Consider the following 18,774-nt stretch of genomic DNA (forward strand, 5'->3'; position numbering starts at 1 on the left):
CACAGACAAGACGTATCACATCGGGCAGCACTGTTTGTCAGTTATTCTATTATTTCATTCTCTTTATATTCTTCTTGGAAAATTACAGTTTCAACTGAATTCTAAGCTTTTAGTTTTAAGAAGAGTCACTTAGGGATGTCGGAAATAGAATAAAGTATCGATATATATTGTATCCGTCATTTTTGAATATATCAATATCGACATTGATATTTTTATTTAAAATTATCGATATATCGGTATGATATAAAAAAAAAATTTGGCCCAATCTACTTTAATCATCTTACCTTACTAGATAAATACTAACCAATAGACATAATTTTTAATAAATCAAGAACAACAATTAAAACATTAATTATTTATTAATCAAACCAATATTTATCTGATACAGACATAAGAAAAACTCTTTGATTTACGTGCTCGGCTGTAAGCCGACTTCTGTTATTGGGTACTGCGAGATTCACAGCAGGTGCCACTCTCTCCGAGGAAACCGAGGACGCAGGCGATATCAAATACTTTAGAGCTATGTCGGAAAGGACTGGGGTAAAATGACGACAATCAAACCAGAATTTTGTTGGATTCTCTTTTCTGGATATTATAGGCTGATCTAGATATTGCTTTAGTTCGCTAGGCATGCCATCACTGGTTGAAGTTGAAAGTAAAGAGTTTGCTGAAGCGGCAGCAATATCTATCATAATTTTTTCATGTCCGGACCACAACGACGGCGAAGAATTTTTGAAATTTGGAATTATGGTAGTGCGAGTGGGTCTGAGTTCAGGCGAAAGTTGTCCTCTACGTCTATGTTCTAAACGTATTTCTTTTGACAGTTCGGTTATTGCAGTGGAAGCAGCTAGCGCTGAACTAAAATGAATACGCTTAAAACGTGGGTATAAAATTGTTGCTTTGGCCAGATGTAAATGTCGCTCTAGTGGTTCTAGTTTTGCAATAACTAAATTTAACAAACTCTTCTGAACAGCAATACCAAATTCGGTGAAAGGTTTTACTTGTTCAAGGCCTCTCTGAAGCAAGTTTGCAATGGGAATCACCAAACTTGAAGTCACGTACTGATCGCCGCTAATTTCTTCAGTAGATCTCGTATGACACCTAACTCTGAAGAAGTTATCATATCAGATGCGATCCGCCTGGTTGCCAAAATCTTAGCCACAGTAACTGATAATGTATTGAATCTTTCCAACATATCAAGACAAGAATTCCACCTTGTGCTTACTGATTGTATAAGTGTTAATTCTTCTCCCTCTTCCTTTTGTCCCTTTTGTTCTTTTCGCAAATCATTGCGTTCACAGATTGTTTGAAATATGTTACAATGGCTTTGACCCGATTGGCAATTTTAAGAACTGGTGCATTATCTCTTGTTGCGCCATACACTATTAAATTCAACAAATGTGCCATGCAAGGAAGTCTTTTTCCATCTTCCAAAAATTTCTTCACTGCAGCAACTATGTTAGCACCACCATCAGTGGTAATTGCTAAGATGCAATCCTTTTCTATTGAAAACTGGTCGGTAATATTTTCAAAGCATTCTTTTATCTAATCAGCAGTGTGTGCCTACAGGAGAGAAGACCAATATTAGTCCACTTTAGGAAATTTTTTATAACTTACTATTTTTTTTAATTTGATGCATTTATTTTATACTTTACTTACCTGATACATTCTTCGTGCTGTCAATGTCACCATCTCATGTTCAGATTCAGGAGTGCAGTTATTTGCTGTGTTAAGAAAATGCGCTGTTACTACGATGAAACTTTGTGTCGAGTTCATGAGAGTTAAAGCCAATTTAATTGTATTAATGTGCAAATATATGTAATGCTAGATTAGTTAACTCAAGTGTTATTACCTGCAGTGGATTATAATTCCTTTATCCTGTATTGTTGTTATTGAGTGAAATGTGTTGAATGTCTCACTGTTGGTTTGTCGAATTAAACTTCACTTGTTGTATTTGAGAAAAAAGATATAAAAAATGTTTTGTTTTATCGTGGGATGGGATTTTCCGTATTCACTGTTTTTCACTCCTATGTTGTAAAAATGAAGATTAGTTTTATTAAAGCCAACACTTGTACTTATTATTTATTGCAGCTAATTTTTGAACACTGGCACTCTTCTTGGCGTCTGAACAATAAGTGACGCTTCTAGAAACTACGAATTAAGTATTCAGTTGAAACTGTGAATTTATAAGAAGAATAATTGACGAACAGTGTGCCCACAATCCTTTGGTAAAAAACGCCGGAAAAGATGTTTTCTTTTTCTCCTCTTTCGCCTGTTGAGTAAAGTTGGGGCGGTTGATATTCCTCCGCATTACGCTTCTATTACTTTATGTAATTTGTGGGAGTAATGCAGAGGAGTATTTGTTTGGATTAAACAGTTAGTATAAAAAAGGATTTAGAATTTTTTGATCATAAAAATATCGTTTTTATACCTTTTCAATACTCATAATATTATATCGATACCTCGATATATCGAAACAATAAATATCGCTCAAAAATATTGTTACATTGAAAAAATTATATCGATATATCGATATTTTTTCGAGAACCCTAGCGTCACTTCTTGCCCACAAGTGAAGAAGTCTTTTGAGTTATCTTAATAAATAATCTGTAATTTTATATAATTGTGGTGTATAAGTCACCACAAGTTGTATTTGTTTACATTTTTCGCTGTTAAAACTGTAAACAATGTTAACATTTCATAGCGTGAATTCTGTGGTTGAGGTGAATTCCTTACTTTAATTCTAACAAATGTTCGATATCGAACCTGCACCTTCTCTATGCTTTAAGTTCACAGGCTGGACACGATTGCGATTACTTTGGCGGTCGGGTAAAAAACACGAATTTCAGTATAAATAGGGTTTTTGCTGATAAAGGAGTTTTTCCAGAAGAGGAATTTCGAAAAAAAAGTGGTTGACACTTATATTTTTTAACATATTCCCGATTAAAAATTCAAAAATTTGTATTAATAGCGCATAGTATTTCTCAATGTTTCACTAAACGTTTTCACATTTTTTACTTTGTATATTTAAATATGCATAAAATAAGTTCACATTTCACTTTTATTTTGTGATTTTTTAGCTAAATTTATTAATTTAAAAATCACTTACCCCACTCATTGAAAAGCATTGTACAAGGGGTAGTCAAATTGATTATTTACAGTACTTAATCTACCCCCCAAGTGTCCATTCACAATAAAATCATTAGGGCTGTCTGTGGTGAATAAGGGTGGCGAGAGGTCAAAACGGGTTGCTCGAAAAGAAAATGCTGTAATAAATAAACTACTGAACCGATTTTAGTAAAATTTAGCACATTGTATTCAGTTCGAATCAACTTAGAAGATAGGATAGTAAAAACAATTCATAATTAAAGAATATAGTGAAAGCTCCATTAAATGATCGCCCTATTAAGCGGACATCTCCATCAACCATGCACATTGTTGATGTTTATTAAATACAATCTATTAAGCGGATAACTCTAATAACTGGACAGAAAGACTGGTAACCAGGCATTGAGAAAACAGCCTTATCGTGCGATTCTGTACTGTGATATAGTCTCAAGTCTCTAAATTTTACTATCAGGTCTCAAATTTGAGGCAATAATGCTAGAGACTGTTTAGTGAATAGTAACTAGTCACAAATTCACTTTTCACACTACTCATGTCTCAAATAGAGAATAGAGACTGGTTACAGAATCCCGCTATTAAATTTGTTATTTTTTCCAATGAAATTTATTTAATGGTTAAGAAAATTTCCTGCGATAAATTTTCTTGTGCTAGTGTGCAGCTCTAAAAAAAATCGAGTACTAATTTTTAATGCATTTTTTCAATAAAATGCGTATTTGGCAATCCAGGTTTTGAGAAGAAAAAATTAATCAACAATTGTTTCTTGAATAAAATTCAAAGTAATCGTTAAATTCATCTTTTCTTCTTGAAATGTTGTGTACAACTTACCAATCATCAACAACATTCCTTAAATAGCAATGAAAATGTTTATGTCACTACACACATACATACATACATACATATTACGCACGAAGTTTATTTTATTTCTTTATTCTCTCTTGCTCTTCTAATGTGGATCATTCACAATGCGTAACCAGCTGTCAAAATTACTTGAAGAAATAAGTTTAATTGTATTATCAAACAATTTAATTATACCTTCTCGATATAGATAAAGATGCTGTATATTTTTAAGCGTTTTAGTTATTATTGATGGACAAATTTGAAATTATATTTGATAATGAGAGCACCAGAAGAAATAACTATTGTAGCAAAATTCGGTATTACATGTCATAATAATTCTTAACAACAGTTAAACATAATAGGGGTATTCGCTTGCTCTTGCAAGATTGCAGATTGCAAAAATACTATACCGAAATATACAAGGGCACGAGAGCACCCATTGCAGGATCTAGTGATATATGAATGGCTAATTCGGTCAATATGTTGTGAATGACTATTAAGCATGGCTATTGTGAATTGGCGCACCTTCTGCATACATTTTTAAGAAAAAAAACTGTAACAAATCTTTATATTTTAAATAGAAATAATAAAATCTATTTATTACTTACCTTCCTCAACAATTTAACGACGTAATATGTCTTTATGTAAAATGACAGCTAAAATAGGGTTGCAATTATATTTTTACGTGACATTGCATGCAAATATACATGGGTTTTGGTGTGACATATTTTACAGCCATTGCAAATAATTTTCTGCGTGTGTTTGTTGTTGTGCCGTTGCACCAAGAGGAAATATATGTAATTCTTGCACCGTGCAAGGGTTTTGCAAGAGCAAGAGAATACCCCTAATTTTTCATCGTAAGATAAATAACGATGTAATTATAGAATTCATATTTCCTAATCTTTAGGTATAAATTTTTTTAATAACAATCTAAATACACGTTTTTTATATCAGAATTTAGCTATACGGCGGCGATCAGGAATCCCACTCGTTTCCAAATGGACTGCTTTTGTAGGAATGTGGTAGCTGTTTTAGTTTTTCAGTACTTGAAAAAAAAAATATATTTTATGAACAACTCTTTACATAAAAAATTACCATATTATAAATTTGGATGTAAATAAGCATATTCTGGACCCCACTATCTGGCATGGTCGCTTCTTTTACACATGGCTCAAGCAGCTCACTACTTCCGGTCTTTGACCAAGTATCCTCTGGGTAGCCTAAGAACATCCGTTCGAAGGCGAGCTAAAGTGTGAAGGCGAAACATCTCCTACATAGGGTTGTGCGCTGGGTTTGGGACCCGCCACGTAAAAAGCTCACCCCAATGAAAAACCAACAACAGCCTCGGATGAGAGACCCCCCTTTTGATGACGACCATGGCAAACGAAATAAGGACTACGAATTAAGGGCATACACCTGGAATGTCCGGTTCCTTAATTGGGAAGGCGCCGCTGCCCAGCTGGTTGATGTCCTCGTAAAAACAAAGGCTGACATCACCGCCGTCCAAGAAATGCGATGGACGGGACAAGGACAGAGACGAGTAGGTCTTTGTGACATTTACTACAATGGCCATATAAAGGAGCGCAAGGCTGGTGTTGGATTCGTGGTGGGAGAGAGACTCCGTCGCCGAGTACTATCATTCACTGCGGTGAATGAACGTCTAGCCACAATCCGTATCAAAGCGAGGTTCTTCAACATATCGCTGATCTGCGCCCACGCCCCGACGGAAGAGAAGGACGATGTGACCAAAGATGCATTCTATGAGTGCTTGGAGCGCACTTATGAAGGCTGCCCCCGCCACGATGTCAAAATCGTGCTTGGCGACTTTAACGCCAGGGTGGGCAAAGAAGGAATCTTTGGCACTACGGTCGGTAAATTCAGCCTCCACGACGAAACATCCCCAAATGGGTTGAGGCTGATTGACTTCGCTGGGGCCCGAAATATGGTTATCTGTAGTATTAGATTCCAGCATAAGAAGATTCATCAAGGAAGACACGTCTCCAGTGTTTTAGATGTGCGTGCGCTCCGAGGTCCTAACATCGACTCGGACCACTATCTTGTTGCAGCTAAGATTCGCACCCGCCTCTGTGCAGCAAAAAACGCGCGCCACCAAACACAAGGAAGGTTCGACGTCGAGAAGCTGCAATCACAACAGACAGCCGAACGATTTTCTACTCGACTTGCACTCCTGCTCTCTGAGAGCACTCGTCAACAACTCGGTATAAGGGAACTGTGGGACGGCATTTCAAACTCCTTACCTACAGCTGCAACCGAAACCATTGGTTTTCGGAAAGTGCAAAAGAACAGCTGGTACTTCGAGGAGTGCCGTGTCGCAGCGGAGGGAAAACAGGCTGCCTACCTCGCAACGTTACGATCGACCACTACACGTGCGGGATGGGATAGATACCGAGAGTTGAAGAGGGAAGCGAGACGCATTTGTAGACAGAAGAAGAAAGAGGCCGAAATGCGTGAGTACGAAGAGCTTGATAAGCTGGCCGACAGGGGTAATGCTCGAAAATTCTACGAAAAAATGCGGCGGCTTACAGAAGGTTTCAAGACCGGAGCATACTCTTGTAGAACCCCCAAAGGTGATCTAGTCACTGATGCCCAGAGCATACTTAAATTATGGAGGGAACACTTCTCCAGCCTGCTGAATGGCAGTGAACGCGAAACACCAGGAGAAGGAGAACCCGATTCCCCAATCGATTACGATGGAGCAGACGTTCCATTACCCGACCATGAAGAAGTTCGAATAGCAATTGCCCGCCTGAAGAACAACAAAGCGGCAGGGGCCGACGGATTGCCGGCCGAGCTATTCAAACACGGCGGCGAAGAACTGATAAGGAGCTTGCATCAGCTTCTTTGTAAAATATGGTCAGACGAAAGCATGCCCAACGATTGGAATTTTAGTGTACTATGCCCAATCCATAAGAAAGGTGACCCCATAATCTGCGCCAACTACCGTGGGATTAGCCTCCTCAACATCGCATATAAGGTTCTATCAAGCGTATTGTGTGAAAGATTAAAGCCCACCGTCAACAAACTGATTGGACCTTATCAGTGTGGCTTCAGACCTGGAAAATCAACAGCCGACCAGATATTCACCATGCGCCAAATCTTGGAAAAGACCCGTGAAAGGAGAATCGGCACACACCACCTCTTCGTCGATCTCAAAGCTGCTTTCGACAGCACAAAAAGGAGCTGCCTTTATGCCGCGATGTCTGAATTTGGTATCCCCGCAAAACTGATACGGCTGTGTAAGCTGACGTTGAGCAACACCAAAAGCTCCGTCAGAATTTTGAAGAACCTCTCCGAGCCGTTCGATACCAAACGAGGTTTCAGACAAAGCAATGCCCTATCGTGTGACTTTTTCAACCTGCTTCTGGAGAAAATAGTTCGAGCTGCAGAACTTAATAGAGAAGGTACCATCTTTTATAAGAGTGTACAGCTGCTGGCGTATGCCGATGATATTGATATCATCGGCCTTAACACCCGCGCCGTTAGTTCTGCTTTCTCCAGACTGGACAAGGAAGCAAAACAAATGGATCTGGCAGTGAACGAGGGCAAGACGAAATATCTCCTGTTATCAAACAAACAGTCTTCGCACTCGCGACTTGGCACTCACGTCACTGTTGACAGTCATAACTTTGAAGTCGTAGATAATTTCGTCTATCTTGGAACCAGCGTAAACACCACCAACAATGTCAGCCTAGAAATCCAACGCAGGATAACTCTTGCCAACAGGTGCTACTTCGGACTGAGTAGGCAATTGAGAAACAAAGTCCTCTCTCGACAAACAAAAACCAAACACTATAAGTCACTCATAATTCCCGTCCCGCTATATGGTGCAGAGGCTTGGACGATGTCAACAACTGATGAGTCGACGTTGCGAGTTTTCGAGAGAAAAGTTCTGCGAAAGATTTATGGTCCTTTGCGCGTTGGCCACGGCGAATATCGCATTCGATGGAACGATGAGCTGTACTAGATATATAACGACATTGACATAGTTCAGCGAATTAAAAGACAGCGGCTACGCTGGCTAGGTCATGTTGTCCGAATGGACGGAAACACTCCAGCTCTGAAAGTATTCGACGCTGTACCCGCCGGGGGAAGCAGAGGAAGAGGAAGACCTCCACTCCGTTGGAAGGACCAGGTGGAGAAGGACCTGGCTACGCTTGGAATATCCAATTGGCGCCACGTAGCGAAAAGAAGAAACGACTGGCGCGCTGTTGTTAACTCGGCTATAATCGCGTAAGCGGTGTCTACGCCAATTAAGAAGAAGATTTGCTCATAATGTTCTATTCTTTAAGAATAAATATTAAAAGAAAAATATTAAAGTTTTATATATAACCAATATTTTTGGGACAAGTTTTCCATACATTTTAAGAAAATAACACAGCGCAACCATTTTTCGAAAGGAAAAACGAGCGTTGCCACATCTTAAACACCAAATATGAAGGATTGGTTAACGACAGCGTTTTCTTTGTTTGTATTTTTCCATGATTCTTTTTTCGTTATTAATTACTAGCTTACCCCGCAGCCGTTGTCCTGCGTGAAATTATGTGTTTTAAAATGAAAAGAAAGTTAAATTTATCATTTAATTTTTTTTTTTTTTCTTTCAATGTAACGCAGCTTGATAAACAACATTTTTTGGTTTCTGTTCCGGTGTACAGAAAAGATGGTTTTCCAACTCGTGAGCACGCCATGGCCGTGTGAAAAACATAACATTTCCAAATTTATGCCTCACACTATGCGACTATCTTTAGGTGATTGTCATCTCACATGCAATTTTCACTGGAAACGAAATACGTTTGAACTGAAATGGGAAATCGTTAGAACTCAAAGGAATTCGCAGAATCAAGCATTCTGCCCCTTGTGTTCGATAAGTGCGTCACAATCAGTCGGGTTCCATTACACAGTTTCGTGGCATGATGATTGCGAAACATAATAACGACCGATCCTACTTTGAGACGCAAATGATGCGGTGGTATACCAAACCTGTCCAAAGAATTTAGAAATACCACTGGATAATTCACGGCGCCGTCTTCATTGTCAAGACGATCGATCGATTTGTATGAGCGCAAGTCTCCCGGAATTTGACTTTGAATCTTCCAGTTTAAGTCAACAACATCGGTATTTTTGGCAGCTAACATTGCGCGTGCACTTAAGGAATCGTAGTTACGATAATTTCGACGATGCATTCCATGTATAATATCAGGGTATTTCCGAATAGAGCAACGTTCTCGTAAACGGATCACTGACGAAAGTTGAGAAAAAACTCGTCAATGTTAATTTTGTTGCTGGCGGTTTTTCCAGTGGCTGTACTGTATTCTTTGAGTTGAAATATACATTAATATAAACACATAAATAGCATGGTTTGAATTTGGTTAGCATTTTCATTAATGTTTAAAATGAAAAAAGTTGTTGTAGTGACATAACTACAATATTTGGATATATGCTACCGCGGAGTCTTTTGTAGACATTATGATGTTCTTCAATATTGTTGTACATTATTTTGTTCTATCGCTAATAGTTTCGGCAGCGCATTCGACGAAAGACATTTGAAGACTCATTTTTCTACACCTTCGGTTACATTGTTCAAATTTTACCAATGATCCCTAATTTTTTTCAAAATGAAATGTAGCCTATGTCAAATTGGAAGAATGTAGCATTTTATTGGTGAAAGAATTTTTTAAATCGGCCCAGTACTTTTTGAGCCTATTCATTACAAACATACAAAAATAGGTACAAATCTTTCCTCTTTATAATATTAGTGTAGATAAAAAAAATTATTTTTTAAGCTATAGTTGAGAATGTAAAGTACTCCTTTCAGCATTGCAGGCCTTTGGCCGCGCTCTAAAAAAATAACCCTGGTCGAGCAAATACTCGGGGTGACTGAAGTACTTTTGGGTAGTACTCCTTAAAAAAAATCTTGACCGAGCCAATAACCGGGGTAACCTAAATATTTTATTATTTTTTACGTAATATTATTATATAATATGACTTATTTGTTTATTAAATTTAAATAAGAAAAAAATCATATGCATCGAAAGAGAATTTATACTCTATACTTTATTACGTAATATAATATTATTATACAAGTATAATATTATTACAGTAGACGTTCTTAGAACTCTCAGAAATTAGAACTTCCAGAAATTAGAACCAGAGTTTTTAATGCATTGGACGCTCTAAAATTAGAACTTGAGGTTCTAATTTCTGAGAGTTTTTTTTTAATTTTTAACACAAGGGAATTCTCATTCTCGGTTTTTATTTTACTGAACAAAGGTAAAATATAAAGGGGAATCCCCAAGTTATACGAGCATATTTAATTCCTTTTTAGTTTTTGTTTTGCCATATTTTTGGTGTTTTTGTCATACGTATGTGAAATATGATACGCGTGGACATATTCTGCTAGACTCTACCGAAAACTAAAAGTAACTTACTAAAAATGTTAAATAAAAGTAAAAAAAACCACTTTATCTTTGGAAACCAAAGTAAAGATATTGGAAAAGCTGGACAAAGGAGTTCAAGGGAATCGTCTAGCGCTGGATTTCAATGTGAGCAAATCTGCCATCAGCTATATCAAGTCAATAGATCATCTATATTAAATGCTGTTTCCAGCTCTTATCAGGAAGCATCAAATAAAACTATGCATAGTGCCGAATATTCGAAAATGGAAAGTCGTCTTTATCAGTGGTTTTTAAAACAACGCGAAAGGAAGTGTACATTAGGGTGGGTCGATTCCGGACTTTTTTCGATTCGGTATTTCTAATAGCGGAAAAATTGCCTTAGTACTTCCTGATTCCAATGCAACTTTTTGTTTTGAGATCGGATTGCATCTTCAACCCCAACTCCGGCCTCCCAAGCCCAAACCAACCAACCAACCATATGTCAGGCTTGTTTTAGTCTGAATATGTGTCAAATTTATTGATAAAATCAGATTTTGTACTAAACTTTGGCACTTGTTGCCTAGATTTCAGTGTAGAGCGTATAAAATGATCACGAGATTGGGGGCCAATAACTTTAGAAGATGTCTGTGTCACCAGTTTGACGGTTCTCTCGACTGCTACGGCGTGAGAGGGGAATTCACTAAATTTCCATACCACTGCAGTGTCTCCCGACAGCCCTTTTATGAAACTGAACAAAGAACTGGTGGAACAGTCAAGGTAATAGTCTTGCAGTTAATCATATCATAATAATTATTAGCTTTGAAATTCAGCTTTGGCACTTTATTACATCTAACCCTTCTATTTACAGTGTCAGACTCTGCTTCTCTGGCTGCCAGAAGACGGCCAAGGGCCAACTTTCTGACCTCTATTCGTTCGTCAGTCATCATACTAAGGAGAATGTTTTCTGGAAGAGCAAAGAAAGCATTCTGTTGAATGGATGAATCGACAACCTTGCGCAGTTTAGCAGGTAAGTATCTCGACCTTCGAATTGCAGCATAGAGATGGCGTGAGCCATCTTTGATTGAACTGTTGAATCTTATTGAGAACCACAAAGGTGAGTAAACTGTAAGTATGTACTTGACCAAAATCTTTATTTCCTTTGTTGGTTTGTCAGTAGAAATGTATAATCTCAGAATTCTATTTGCACAGGTGAGCCAGCGAGATTTGCACATGTTACCTGGATGCATCGACGCTAAGTCTGAGGAACATTGACCGGAAATATCAGCTTCTGATATTTTATAGAAATAAGCTTGGTCTGTGCTAAGTTGGGTCGGGTTAATAACCTCAGAAGGTAATTGGCAGGATGGAAAACTTTCAAATTTGACAACAGGCAACTTCTCACAATCAGGGAGCAGTTTACCTATGTCGCCAGAGAATGTAGTTGGACTCTTAGAGACACCTTCTATGTGTTCGAAAAGAGCACGAAATGGAAGTTCGTTGGAATGTAGAAGACAAACAACCCACTGTAATGCCCTACCTATTCTTTCTTCTAGTTTCCGAATGATTCCACCTTTCCAACCTGTGTTCGTGTTGGTGCCATCAGCACCGACAACTTCTAGATGTTCCACATCAACTGAATTGTCTTGTAAATGTTGTCATATAGCGTGCGTCTCATCCTCAGCTGACCCGGAAGGAGAGGTGACGTGGCCAAAATATTGACAACCAGGTTCCGCTATAAGAGAAATATGTTCCTCTTTGACAGTGTCGCGGTAGTACCTTTCACCTTCGCTGACTTGTGGAAGTGTATTGTCTTTGCGGCCGTCAAACTACAGCCTATATACAGGGTAAATACTTTCGGTGTTTTGGAGCTTAACTCCAACACTTTTTTTGCCCGACTAATCTTGCATTTGTCAGTGACAAAGCTAGCCTGATCAAACCTGCTTTTTTTGGCATCCAGAAAAGCAGATGAAACAATCAAGGCTGCTCTATCACTTATTCTAAATCTTTGGGCAGCTAAAGCAGTGTGTTCTAATACTAGTGTGTTTTGTTTGGTTTTAGAGGATGGAAGAGAAAATTCATCATCAGCATCGTTTTTGGAAGAATCCATGTGCGACGCACCTACATTGTTGTCGTCTGTATGAGAGTCTGGCTGATCTGAATGGTCACGTGTTCTAGCTGATACTTTTCTGGTAAGTGTTGATGTTGAATGACGTTTTGAAAGCTTTTCTTTACGTTCATTTTTCTTTGTAATCTTTTTTGTTTCAGGTAGATCAACACTTCCAATGCGACCAATTCTTCTGGTTCTCTGGTCCAAGAGAAATGGTTGTTCATTGATAGGAACTTTCCTTTCCTTTGGACAAGTGCAAGAAGAAAAATAAATGCATTTACAAGCATCGATGTCAAATAATTTTCCGGCAGAAGAGACAAAGTCGTCTCTTTTAGAGCTCAAACCTATTGGGTTCCTTAAAAATATTTGTTTAAGAGTCAGAAATTTCTTATGGTATGTGGTGAGCATTTGTACAACTCTGGTGTGTGAAACTATCGGAATAGATGACTTTTTGAAAGTATTTTCAACCTTTTTTGCAACTATTTCTGTAACCTCTTTACTCCTAGGTTCATAGTTGTCACCTCGGAGTCGCCCTATACGAAATCTTTCAAACTGATAACACAAAAGAACATCCTGGTAAGTAAGTAGGTAACTGGGACTCAGAGAGATTGTACGGATATATGCCAAACACAGGACACTTTCTGTCTAAATTTAAATTTAGATACAGACATTTTGAGTTCTGTGTTCTGTTGAAAGAGTATAAGTGATAGCACTCGGCGAAATCAACGACAAGAGTGAAGGAACTTGATGAAAAAATATTTATGTGGAGACCAGTCCGAACGTGTCGTATGGCGCAGGGAAATGAATGTAAGTGATAGAACTCGGCGAAATCACCGACAAGAGTGAAGGAACTCGATGAAAAATATAATGTGTGGAGACCTATCCGAACGTGTCCTTTGGCGTAGGTGAATGAATGTGAGTGATAGCACTCGGCGAAATCAACGTCAAGAAGTGTGGCCGCAAGCCGATTTTCACCTTGCGCTGTGGCGCGCCGCATTTTTGCTCGTATCTCGGGAACGGTTCGTCCTACGGCCATGATCTCATATACCATTTCGGTAGCAAATGACGTGAGAAATAACTTTTGTTTTATACTACTAAGTACAACTTTTCCGCACTATTAGAAATCCCGAATCGAAAAAAGTCCGGAATCGACCCACCCTAGTGTACATTGACAGGAACAATATTAAAGGAAAAAGCTAAACAAATTTTTGGTGAAGAATATAGTTATTGGAAAAGCCAAAACTTCATTACAACTTTTCCAAAAATGCTTGGATGACGTTTCGGATCTTTCATGATTGGTTTCACAAGATATTTATGTATTAATGAAGTAAGAGGAAATAATTTTGCTTTAATTTCTTTAATTTTAAAATATTTTTTTGTTTACAGGTTATCCAGTTTTCTCAAAAAAATAACTTGCCTCCGAAGGCTCATTTGCTTATTAATAACTGCTCCGCGCATGCACCAATTGAGCATCTTCAAAGCTAAGATGGCAACATAGTTGCGCATTTCTTGCCGCCAAATGTGACAGCAGCTGTGCAACCAATGGATCAAAATCCCATAAAGTTAACAAAACTTGTTTTCAGAAGTAAGTTACTTGCTGAAATATAGCTGAAGGTGGTGTACTGAATAGTCTGTTGAAATCCCATTCCATCCGAAAGGCAATAATATTTCTGAAACAAGCTTGGGATGAGATAACGCAAACAGTGATGAGGAATTCTTGGTCAAAGTTGTTAAATTGGGACTCTGACCAATACGACAGCGATGATGATATTCCACTAGCCCAGTTGCTTAACAAAAATGAGGACTGCAATGAAGCTCTCCAAATAAATCAAACTCTTTTAACAGAAATTGATTCAAACAGTTTCATGTGTATTGATGACATCGAGAAATGGAATGAAGATGAGTTTGAAGACGGAACTGGTTATGATCTAAGTAGCGGTGATGAGTCTCTGATAGCAGTGAAGACGATCTTGTTGATTACACACCAGTTATTTCAAATGCTATAGCTTTGAAAGCGTTAATAATTTAATAAATTGGTGCAACAAGAGTGAATTGTCTTCCAGTAAGCACATGGTCAATCTTTTGGCCCTCCGTATCGATATTGTTATATCGGATTTAAAGAAACCAACAAATATTACTGATTATATGTCATACAAAAATTAATTTTGAACTGAGCCCTTATCCTGAATTTTTAATTAATTTCTGAAATTTTAAGTTGTATTTTTTTTTAATAATTGTTATGTAATGGACTGAATTGTTATGTTTTTAAATAAAATAAGAAAATAAATAAAAAAAATGTTTTTATATAGCTTTGGAAGTGGCTTAACTCTTAGTTTTAGTATTTACGTTAAAAAAAAACGTCCAGAACTACCCCAAAAACAAAGTGGTTCCAATTTCCGAGTGTCGTAAATCCTTCTACATGAACATTTATAAGAAGGCAGCGACATAACAATGGCCGGCATGTACACAAGACAACACAGCTGTCCATTTTGCATGTACACAATTTCGTTGAGCTCATACTAATACCTTTCGTTAGACGAATGCTGTTAGAATAAAGCTTAGTACGCAGCTCTCAAGAAACGTAAAAACTTCATATAAAAAAACGCTTAAGAAACGGTCAAGAAACTTTCCTGCGATAAATTTACTTGTGCTAGTACGCAGCTCTCAAGAAATCTAGTACTAATTTTTGATACTTTTTTCAGTAAAATGTAAATTTGGCAAACATGGTTTTGCGAAGAAACATCAAATCAACAATTGTTTCTTGAAGGAAATTCGAAGTAATCGTCAAATTCATCCTAAATTAGTTGAAATCATTATTATGAAGAATATTCCATTTTGAAATGTTGTATAAAACCTACCAATCATCAACAACATTTCTTAAACCTTAATGAAAATATTTATGTTACCATATAAATTATTAAAACACTTGTTGAGTTTTAATCTTTTTTATTTCGCTTGTTTACACAGCCGTTTGTATCGGTCGAGTTATTACAACTGATTTGCTTAATAAAATATTGCGACGACTACGCCTAAATACCTGACTCTTTGTTTTACCTGTCAGTTGCTGCACATGTTTTGCCGTGTGACTTGCAAAATGCAATTCGGCAATTTACCTCTTGCTTTTCCGCTGTAACGATGTTGTTGTTGTCACGCGCTACCTAGTCGACGCTTCGTCATCAGTATCGGTGGGAGAGTTGTTGTTAGCTATTTCCACACTCAAACCTGCCGACGCACCGTCAGCAATATCGGTGGGAGTGGAGTGTTGACCGGATACGTGTTTACCTAGTCGACGCTTCGTCATCAGTATCGGTGGGAGAGTTGTTGTTAGCTATTTCCACACTCAAACCTGCCGACGCATCGTCAGCAATATCGGTGGGAGTGGAGTGTTGACCGGATACGTGTTTACCGGTGTTAACTCGTGGCATATCTTGCAATTAGAAATTATTTCCCTCAAAATTTGCCGTATTTCGGGGAAATAATAACTTTCAAGGACTTGTTCCTAGTTTTCGCGGAGTGACCGATGAGCTCAGTTATGTCCAATTTGAAGTATCTCGCGCTGGTCATCTTTGGTGAAGACATCTTTTACCTGTTTGGTGGTATGACGGAATTTGGCGGCCGGATATGCTGTGACCAGCTCATCTTGAATCTTTGCCAAGATGGGCAATTCACACTGCAAGCCGTTCACAACATTTGGGTTGACGCATTGTTTTATAGTTTTCATCAGTTCCTCTACGTGATTGAACGATATTCGGTGCCTTATTCGGGATTTAAATATAATTTTCGAGTTAAGCGTTGTGGAATGTCCTTCTTCAAGGACTATTTGATTCCGAAAACAATTTATGGGGTTCTTTACAGTGGGGATTGTTTGAGACAGCGACTCTTCGCTATTCGTTGCCATGCTTGCCGAGTCCATGTCGTGGTCTAATGCATTTATATGTTGTCGGGAGAGGGCGTCTGCGACGAAGTTTTCCTTACCAGGCTTGTAATGAAACTGAAAGGCACGCCATCTTTTCATTTTCGGGTTCGGATTTTTATCGGATAAAGCGAATGTGAGGGGTTGGTGGTCGGAGTAAATAATCAAATTCTTTACGCCATACAAATGTTACGCAGCTTTTATAGAGCCCATAATATTGCCAGTAGTTCTCTCTCATTGGTAGCGTAGTTCTCTTCGGTTGAAGAGAGGGTCCTGGAAATCATCGTGATAGGTCTTCCATTCTGTGACAGAACGGCGCCTATAGCATAAGAAGAGGCATCTGTAGTCAGATCAAATGTTTGCTTGTACTCAGGATAAAGTAGCAATACGTCTTCTGATGCAAGGCTTTTCTTAATCTTATTAAATGCATTAAGTGCTTCTTCATCAAGAGTAATTTGAATTTTCTTCGACTGATTAGCGCCTATATTTCCGTTTTCCGCCCCTTAGGTACTTCGTTAGAGGTCTCGCAATCGAGGCATAGTCCTTTATAAACCGTCGATAATATCGTGCTAATCCTAGGAATGAACGCAAAGCTCTTAACGATTTTGGGATAGAAAATTCTAAAATGTCTTTGACTTTGTCGGGGCATGTTTTGATTCCCTTCTTTGATACGGTAAAGCCTAGAAATTCAACACTTGCCTGAAAGAACTTGGATTTTTCAAGGGAAACGCGCATATTGGCATCGAAAAGTTTTGTCAGGATTTGCTCAATATCCTTATTGTGTTGTTCGGCAGTTTGGGAGAAAATTATAACGTCGTCTATGTTAACATGGCACGTTTTCCCAATTTCAAATGCTAGGGGCATTTTTCAGGCCAAAAGGGAGCCGACAAAACTCGTACTTTCCATTATTAACTGAGAAAGCCGTTTTTTCCCTATCCTTTTCCTCAAGTTTGATTTGGTGAAATCCTGATTTAAGATCTATTGTCGAGAAAAATCCAGCATTTCCCATGTTTGCCAAGATTACAGAGGTGTCCGGAATTGGGTATTTATCGTTTATTGTCTTAGTGTTTAGCTTTCTAAAGTCAATTACGAGTCGTGATCGCTTGTTGCCCCTTTCGTCTAAACCTTTCTTATCTACAACCCAAATTGGATTGTTATAAGGGGAACGGGATGGTCTAATGATTCCGTCACGCAACAGATCTCCCTATTGACAAATTCCGCAGAAGCAATGGGGTACGGGTAACTTTTTGAGTAGACAGGTAAATCGTCCACAGTCCTTATTGTACCTACAATGTTGGTATTGTAGGGCAGTGCTCCATCTGGATCAGCGAAAACTTTAGCATGACGCTTTAGCAGTGTAGAGATATCAATATTGTCCTCGCTTCTTTTCGATTTACTTTCTGCTAACTTGTTAACGTCCGAACAGTTGTGGTACAAGAATTTTTCCTTTCCACCGTCATAACTCAACGTACCACTCTTCAGGTCAATACGACCATTTACCTCTTTTAGTAAGTCGAATCCTATAATGCCGTCAAAAGTTTCTAAACTGGGTAGGACAAAGAATTCAACATTTTTATTTAATATATTTATTGTACATTTTTTGTTTATTATATCGGTACCGTGGATGGATTTAACAGTGAAAGAGTTATTCACAGGTTTTATTCCCTTTAGAGCGTTAAGGTGTTTTACATAGCAGGCGATTGAATGTGCCGGCCGTATTTCCGTTATCTGGACGGTTTATCTTAGGGTAGGCTCCTTGATTACGGTACCTATCGGTATTACCACAGAGTTGCTGGGGTCTGTTCTGTCTGAGTCGGGAATATGATGGGTCTATGTCCATTAGTACTGGGGTTTGCTGAGTTAGAGTTTGTCCTCGTAGGTCTTGAGGTACTCTACGGTATTGGGGTGAATAATAATAAGGGTCTAAGTTATGGGGTGCCTGCCTGTTAAAGGAGCATGCAAATGTTGATCTGGCTTGAATCGCTTCCAGTTCCTGCGCTAGGGCAAGTGCTGACGGAAGATCAGCGGGTCTAGAGGAGAAGAGAACATCGCACAAAGGGCGGTTGAGTCCCGAGATGAACACGCGAAGGGCATCATCCCGATATTTCTTGTTAAGTGATCCTATCAGCGTGGTGTTCTCACCGTGGGTCATGATTGTTTTATTGACTATCAGAGTCAACTTTCTCTCCATTGCATCATAGAACTCCACCACTGATGATTTTCCTTGCCTAAGGGTCGACAATTCTTGTTCAATTAAATAAATTGGTCTTTTGTCTGCATAGGCAAAGTCTAGTCGAGAAATGATAGCGTGAAAATTTTAAAATGTATTAAAAGAGGATAAAACGCTATCTGCGGCTCCTACTACTTTATTTCGTATTATGCCTACCGCTTGGTAGTGC

At 38.4% G+C, this 18,774-nt stretch overlaps 1 pseudogene; it reads right to left on the reverse strand.

The window, feature by feature from the left end:
• Positions 1–474: 474 nt before the first annotated feature.
• On the reverse strand, positions 475–16,375 carry LOC120781504 (annotated as a pseudogene).
• Positions 16,376–18,774: the final 2,399 nt, after the last annotated feature.

Source organism: Bactrocera tryoni, unplaced genomic scaffold (assembly GCF_016617805.1).
Source record: "Bactrocera tryoni isolate S06 unplaced genomic scaffold, CSIRO_BtryS06_freeze2 scaffold_7, whole genome shotgun sequence".
Lineage (NCBI taxonomy): Eukaryota > Metazoa > Arthropoda > Insecta > Diptera > Tephritidae > Bactrocera > Bactrocera tryoni.